Source organism: Silene latifolia, chromosome 1 (genome assembly GCF_048544455.1).
Source record: "Silene latifolia isolate original U9 population chromosome 1, ASM4854445v1, whole genome shotgun sequence".
Classification (NCBI taxonomy): Eukaryota; Viridiplantae; Streptophyta; class Magnoliopsida; order Caryophyllales; family Caryophyllaceae; genus Silene; species Silene latifolia.
In genome coordinates, this window is record NC_133526.1 from 30,937,667 (window position 1) to 30,946,478 (window position 8,812).

Genomic DNA, 8,812 nt, shown 5'->3' on the forward strand with positions numbered 1-8,812 from the left:
GACATTCTTAGAGAAGGAATTTCTCGAGAATGCAAAGAGTGATAGAACCTTCGAACTGTCGGAGATTCCAGAACCAAGTACCGAGCAACTATTGGAGGAACCTATTCCTTCAATCCCGGCTGCAGTTAACATTCCTGAGGAACCTAGGAGGTCGGGAAGAGTCTCTATTCCTCCGGACAGATACTTTGGTATGGTCGAGGAACATGACATAGATGACGTTCTACTCTTAATGAGTAGTGAACCCGCAACCTATAAAGGTGCCATGACTAGTTCCGACTCAAAGCTATGGCTTGAGGCCATGCAATCCGAGATGGACTCTATGTATGAGAACAACGTATGGGATCTTGTTGACTTACCTGCTAAGGTTCGTCCCCTTCAATGCAAATGGCTTTACAAGATAAAGCATTCTGTGGAAGGTCAACAAGATATCTACAAAGCACGACTAGTTGCTAAAGGTTTCACCCAAGTGCCAGGATTGCACTACGATGAGATTTTTGCACCCGTAGTCATGCTGCGTTCCATTCGGATAATCTTAGCGATTGCCGCTTTTCATGACTATGAAATTTCGCAAATGGACGTGAAAACCGCCTTCTTAAACGGCTTTTTGGAGGAAGAGTTGTACATGGTACAACCCGAAGGTTTCATCGATCCAGAACATCCTAAGAAAGTGTGCAAGCTTAAGCGTTCCATTTATGGACTTAAGCAAGCATCAAGGAGTTGGAATCATCGCTTCGACCAAGTGATAAAAGAAAATGGATTCACTCGATCGGTCGAGGAACCATGTCTATATATCAATTCGAGTGGGAGCAAGATTGTTTTCCTAATATTGTATGTTGACGACATACTCCTGATTGGGAATGACATACCTCTCTTAACTTCGGTGAAAGTATGGTTGAAAAACCATTTCCAGATGAAAGATCTGGGTGAGGCACAAAGAATTCTAGGCATCCGTATCTATCGAGATAGATCACGACGGATGTTATCTCTCAGTCAAGAGTCTTACATAGACAAAGTCCTAGAGAGATTCAGCATGACTAACTCCAAGAAGGGGTTCCTTCCTATGGCTCCAGGGGTGCATTTGAGCAAGTCTCAGGCACCAGAGACACCGGAAGAGAAAGAGCGCATGGCACGGATTCCCTATGCTTCGGCTATAGGATCAATCATGTATGCCATGATATGCACACGTCCGGACGTGGCATATGCATTGAGTATGACAAGTCGATTCCAACAGCATCCAGGTGAATCACATTGGCTGGCTGTCAAGAACATTCTTAAGTACCTACGGAGGACTAAAGATTGGGCATTGACTTATGGAGGCCCTCAAACGCTATGCGCAACCGATTCTGTGAGATGCTAGCTTCCAAACGGATCGAGATGACTCGAAATCTCGATCTGGATTCGTTTTTACTCTTAATGGCGCTGCATCACCGGAAGAGTTCCAAACAAATCTGTTACAGATTCTACGACCGAGTCCGAGTACTATGCCGCGTCTGAAGCTACAAAGGAAGCGATATGGATGCGTCAATTCTTACATGGACTATCTGTAGTGCCTAGTTCGAATGACCCGATCACCATCTATTGCGACAATAGTGGTGCCATCTTCCAAGCTAAGGAGCCAAAGTCTAGTAACAAGTCTAGACATGTACAACGGAAAGCTCATCTAATCCGGGATTACGTGGAGCAAAAGGAAGTAGTGATAGAAAAGATTGCTACAGATGACAACATAGCAGATCCTCTCACTAAACCATTACGACAAGATAAGCATGAAGGGCATGTTAATTCCATGGGAATTAAACGTGTTCCTGAGTTGTAGTACTCTTTTATGGATTAGATTCATTTTCTTGTGTACTCTATATGACATCATCGTTTTGATATTTATATATTTTGTTTTTCATGTGGATTTGTACGACAAATTTTGAACACCACAAAGTGAACTGAACAAACATTATATTTTAGTCCTTAATTGCCCACATGAGCTGATAACTCTGGCAATTATTTTGTGACGTTGGTTGATGGTGGGTTCAACGAGCCATAAGTCAACCGGTTGACCGACCAATCACGGGGCGATTTATACGGATATTTCGTAGGACACAATTGTGACATCGACGTGGAGTCCTAAATGTTTTATAACATTCGGTGCCCGGTCGTGGATAGGACTTCCATGGTGATCCTAAGAGTCGATTCTTTTGACTATCGACTGTCTCTTGAGACTAAGGCAGATTTTGGGTGACTTTGGTTTCTTTCTCACGGTCATCCGTAACAGGGACCAAGTAGATTTTTTCTGGTCATTTCATGCTTTGTGCTTAGATCGGAAGGAGTTCGAGTTGAAGGAAATATTCAGCCTTTATCGTGTACTCGATATTTCTCGGGGCCACTCGAGGAGTCAGAATCGAAATGCATGGCCATGCTCGGATACGGATTCGTTTTATCGGTTAAGTTACTCTCTAGTCGGGGAAACCACTCTAGATACGGATCGATTGTAAAATACGACCTTTGCGGATCCGGATCTGCAAATTGTTTTACATTGAGTGGGAGAAATTTTAAATGAATATGAGAATCGGTTATCGCACATACACTTGTACGGACAAGTGGGAGTTTGTTGAGCCGTGTCCTCCGATTAGTGCGGATAACGTCATTGCACATACAATTGTACGGACAAGTGGGAGCTTGTTGGGGCTGGTGTCCTTTACAGTTAGTGCAAGGACTTATAAATCTCTAAAAGGATCAAAGGGCATACTTTTGGTATTATTATCAGTTGATCCACGTTTATCAATAACGGTTGGCTTGCTAGATAAGTTTGACGTTATTGTCATACAGATGGCGGTGATCAACTGGTCCCTAAAAGTCACACCTATAGGATACGTTTGAGAGATGTGACAGTATGAAAATACAGTCATATAGATGCCAATTTTGACTAACCAGTTAGTCCGAGTTATTTGACTAATAATTAGTCAAAATGTGATGTTGAGATATTTTATTTAATACGGATTAAATAAAAATGGCTAAGACGAATTAAGCGGTTAATTCGTAAATTAAATATAAGCGATTTATATTTGATTAATGTATATTGGATAAATTAATTATACGATATTGTCTTTGTCGGACATGTATTAATAATTCAACTAATCCGTATTATTAGTTGATGCTTTAATATCCGATAACCGATGACAGTTTATAATGAAACCGCGTCATATACATTTAGCGAATTGGATGTCGGACTACGAGTTAAAATGAAGAGGAAATGGAAAAGCCCATTCCTCTCCCTTGGACTCGGTTTTGGCCGAATGGGATAGACAAAAGAGAGCTCTCTCTCTTTTGTAACCTAATGCTAATTCATTTGCAACACAACTAGGGTTTTGGGAGAACATTTCCTCTCTAAACCTAGATCTCTCATCTAAAGAAAACTCACAAAACAATCCTCTCAATATTGCAAGGCAATTAGAGGATTCATTCTAGCACAAGGGCATTTCTCGGACAATCTTGGGTGCAACAATTAGGAGGAGATCTACTTTGATCTCTCATTGCCGAATTGCACTAGGACCGGAGGTTATTACTTAATCTTTATCGTTTCATTGTGTTTTTCGTTTATGACTATAAATTGCATATAAAATTTGCGTTATAATCCTATAATTAAAGGGTATTATACGGATATTACCCCACAATGAGATCAGCCTCAAGGAATAAATTCCTTGAGACGAGAGACAAACTTAACTAAAGCAACAAAATTGCGCCACCTCCCCGGCAACGGCGCCAAAATTTGACACGTCTGTCGCGTACCTGTCAAAAATACCAACTGGCTCTAACTAATATAGCTAGGGAAGTCGGGTCGAATCCACAGAGAGGTAGGAGTTTGTCGGCTAAAACTAGGTTCGTCAAGGTAACCAAATTGGGGGGTTGTGAAATGTGATTGTCTAAACTAGCAAGAATAAGGGAAAGAGAATAAAAGGGAGGAAATAACAGATAGAGAAGGATAGCTAAGACAAACGGTTCACCATAATCATCCGGTCAAGTAATCTAGGTCTCAAGTCAATGCAAATGCGGTTTAAGGGGTAGCGAACGTCACCTTTCGGTCCTTAATTCACCCTAAAGTGTAAACAGCTTAACTTTCGCCCTCACTGCAATACTCTATTGTTCGCTACTAGTCTAGTTTTTCCAACCTTTCGGTCCAGGTCAAGGATCACTAAGAATTATAGGTCTAATTGCGTCGACTCAATTAGAAAGATACAATTAAATGTAGCATTTAACCAACAAAAACCGTACCGGCATTAACCTAATAAGTCGATTACTCTCCCTTCATATTATGGATCCCCTATAGTCTTAGCGTAAGGAATTAGTTACTCATAATCATCGAATCAACAATAGCAACAAGTTGATAATCAAAACTAGACATAATGATAGAACTAAAGGATTAAATAAAGCGATTACGATAACAATAAAAGGAGGGAAGAATTCCAGCAATGATTAAGAAATGAGAGATTAAAAATGATAATACCGATCGTGTCTCAAATCCGAGCAAAGGAAACAACGAAATCCAAAGAACAGTCTCAGAAATTAGAGCAAAAACAACGTGAGAGAGAAGAGAGGAGTCACGTAGTTACTCCTTCAGTCTTATACTAAAATTCATTCTAAAACCTAACCTATGGACTAATTACAAAAGCCCATAAGTAACTTAGGCGGAAATGGACTAAAGCACGAGAAACCATTCGATCGAGTAGGAATAATCTACTCGATCGAGCAATATCATCACCAAACCACTCGATCGAGGGGATACAAATCACTCGATCGAGCAGCTCTTGCAAAAACTTCTCGATGGCTCCTTAAACTGGTCGATCGACCAGTCTTGAGTATATAGAGCATTCGATCGAGTAGAAAACCACTCGATCGAGCTAATTAGGCACGTTAGGACTTGAATTGCTTCCCGAACTCAGCTCACGCGTCTTCCAAGTGCTAGATTTCCAAGCTCCGGCTCCTTATTTTCCATGAATGCATACAATTGGGACAATTAAGGCTCGATTTAGCTCCTCTTCGGTCAATTCCTGCAAATTACAATAAACGGACCAAAGTAGAATATTCGGGGATATTTGTAGCCAGATGCTACATAAAAAGCACAGAAATGCGTGTAAAAATGAGGTGAAAACCTTATATAAAAGACACGCATCAGTGTACTCCTACTTTCCCGGCTTCGCGCCCAAGAGGACGGAGCCTGAGCCGAGGGCTTACCCTATCGTGAGGGACTGGGTGGTGTACCGTAGGAAGAGCCAGTGCTCTTCTTACGACGTTTGTCGGAGGGGCGTGAATGCCCTGAAGTTGGAGGACGTAAGTGCCTTTGATCCTTATCTGGTTACTTTTTCTTTTCCGTCTTTTATTTAGAAGTGACCATACGAATGACCCCCCTTCCCACTTAGAGCCGATCATAGGAATGACCCCTTGTTTCCTTATTCTAAGGGTGCCTAGACCTTGGGAGGACTACCCTGACGCTCCAGCTTTTGTGGCCGTGGTCCTTCGTCCCAGGAGCTCGAGTCGGCTGTTGCTGAAGACGTCCATGGGACCTGTGTGGTACCTGGGCGAGCGTTTGACTCGGCAGTGTTCTCGTGACACCTTCACAGTTCCCATCGATCCTCCACAGACGATGTTTAGGGAGCCTTCTGAGGCTGAGAGAGAGGCCGACTTGGCTGACGCTAGTGGTGACGCCCTTCTTCTTCCTGGCGAGGAGTACTCCGAGTTCGTTCATCGGAGGTTGGCGTACTGGCCAATCGTGGTAAGTACTTTACCTTTTCCTTGTTTTTGAATTGATTTGACAAATGACGAACGATCGTCAAATAAAGAGCCACTTGAACCTTGTAGGAGATCGAGGTGGCAAGCGTCGAGCCCCCAGCTTACCCAGAGGTGTTGGTGTATACTGACGCGGCGGGCATGACGACGATCTCGGAGCTCCGCGACTTTGGCGAGGAGGTGACCGACGCTGGCTTGGAGGAGTGGCAGCACCTTGTGAGGAGGGTAAGCCCCCAGCTTTGGCTGTCTATATTATTTTATCGCATAGGAATGCATTTGCTCTTTTTTTTTTCTGAACCTTCTTTGTATTCGAATGCAGGTGGCACCGTCCCGGTATGTGGCGTTGTGGAGGGTGGCCAACCGGCCGCGGGCTACGGCCATCGAGGCACTCGTAGGTGGTCGGGGACTACAGGTATGAACCTCTCATTCCCTTTCTTATTTTATTTCAAATTTCGTTGCAATTTCTTGCATTTTGTTGAAATGATTGAAATGAGGCATTTCTTCATTTGTATGCAGAGAGAGCGTGACCTGCAGCGCGAGCGTGACCTAGAGCGGGAGCTGGCGCAGTCCCGGGAGGAGACGGCTCGTCTGTTGAGGGAGCTGGAGGTCAGGGACGCCGAGATCGCCGCCCTCGAGGCGACCGTAGCTGAGTTGAGTGGCGACCAGGACTAGCTGCCCTTCTTTTTGCTGTTGTCTTGTGTTTTAGCAGGATCTTTACAGAATACGAATGTCCTGCCAGGGAAGATGTTAAGGGGTGATCTAACTCAATTTGACTCGCCTGACTAATGTAATTAAATAGATAAACAAGCAGAAAGTAAAGACACAAGGATTTATACATGGAAAAACCCTGGGAATAATGGAAAAAACCACGGGCACCAAGCCAGAAGGGGATTTCACTATGATTTTGGGTTGCCTGACAGAGTATTTGTATGTCAGGCGTTTTGCTAAATAAGACAGGTTGTAAATAATTGGGTACTGATTACAATAATGTGAGTAATAGTGTGATTGCGCGAGTGAATAAGCAAGTGTCCTTCTTCTTCCTTCCTTCATGCTATTTATAGTGATATTCCAACGGTGCTTTTTGAGTTTGTTTAGGGTTTTCTGGTAAATAGGGCCCGTGGCCTATTTACCCGGAGGTGGTTGTGTGTTCTTGTTCTATATTCCAGCTCCTGCCTTTGATTATTTCCTCTATATTCTCTTCTTGTACGTTTGAATAGGTCTTCCTCGTTTATAGGGAGTTTGTTCATAGCCTGATTGTGCTTTTCCTGCCGCCTGACCAGCTTTAATGGTGCTGCCTTCGTGCCTGTTATAGTCTTTCTTTGGGCCAGGCTTTCTGGTTGCCTCACTCTGTGCTTCCTTCCTGCTTGGCGCCTGTCCAGGCACTCCAAATGCCTGGCTTTGAGTATTTCTTCTTCAAATTTAACTTTGGACATTGCCTGATTCTTGTCTGGTCAGGCAGGACAATTCTGGGCCCAACAATTGCCCCTTATCTTCTTATTCCCTAATGGGTATGGCCAGGAATAAGGAGATAAAAAATTCTGGCCAGGCAAAAATTGTATAGGAATATTTTATCGGAGTAGAATTTGTGTTTGGTTCAACTTCTATAACGGCTATATTGCCATAAATGGGGTAGATTCACAAAACCCTATGAGAGTTATGATTAGGTTTGTCCACTTGTTTTTGCCAGTTTGTGTTTGCAGCTATAAATATCTCCTTCCGTTTTCCTTTGCTTTCACATTCTCAATCTTAAAACTCTTCTTTCTCTCTCTAAAATTTCTTTTGCAAAATAAAATCAGTCTTCAATTAAATCTATAAAATATGGCTGGAGGGAGGAGAAAGATGGCTGCATCTAAAGCTCCTGCTGAGGCTGAGAAGGTTCCTGCTGTTGTTGATGTTCCAGACGTCATTCCTGAGGACGAAGTGGTGGAGGTACTTGCTCTTCCAGAAATTTTATCTATGTCATACAAAGGGGTTGAATATACTCCTGTGAAGGCTTTGGCCGCTTCTTTCCATGAGGCTAATCAATTGAAGCCAACTTTTGAACATTATCTGAAAGGCAGGGGTCTTATTCCTGCTGAAGCTGAGGTTTGGATCCCTGAGAGTGGTCCAGTCAGGGCCAATTGGGGTAGTCCAGGCTGGTTTTGTATCTTTGAATGGGCGTTCAAGAGTGGATGTCAGCTTCCCCTTTCTCCTTTTATGGCTGAAGTGATTAGGGCTATCAGGGTTCCTCCATTCTAACTCATGCCAATGGTTTGGAAGATCGTTCATTCAGTTGAGCAATTATGTACTAAACATAAGCTGGTCATTACCCTGGAAGATTTTAAGAATGTCTACCATTTAAAGAGTCATTCTACTGGCCGGTTTAATCTCCGAGTCAAGTCGAAGATGGCTCATCTGATCACTAATTTCGATTCAGAAGATGATAAGGGATGGGCCCAGACCTATATGTTCATCAGAGCTGATTTTATTGCCCCTGATCTGGATTACCTTAATTACCCTGCTGTTGAGGGAGGTAGTTTCTCTTTTTCTGCATTGTATTCTGATTAGAGATGATTCATATTATTTTGAAAAATTATACTTGTTTTTGTTTTTATAGTGAATGATTGGGCAAATAATCCTGATGCTGAGGGGTCGGCTGACCGGATTGCAGCCTTCATGGCGTTGCCTGAAGAGGAGAGAGCATGACTTGCCTGTCTGGGGCAAGCACCTATGCCTCGTTTCAAGAAGGCTAAACTGAGCACTTATAAACCAGTGAAGGGTGCTAAAGCTTTAGGGGCTTCTTCGTCAGGGAGTAAGTCTGGTTGCCTTTGCTTTGTAGATTTTTATTTTGAACATGTGTTTATATTTCTGATGTAGAACCTCGTCGTGCAGCCACTAGGGCTTCTGCCAGGATAGCTAGCTTTGGTTTGTCCCTGGTGAAGGCAGGTGTTTCCCAAATTACGGGGGAGAAATCCAAGAGTAGTGAGGCTACAGGGAGTGACAGTGCAGTGCAAATTCAGGAACCCGTTCAGGAGGTACAGTTGGCATCCCCTGAGAATGT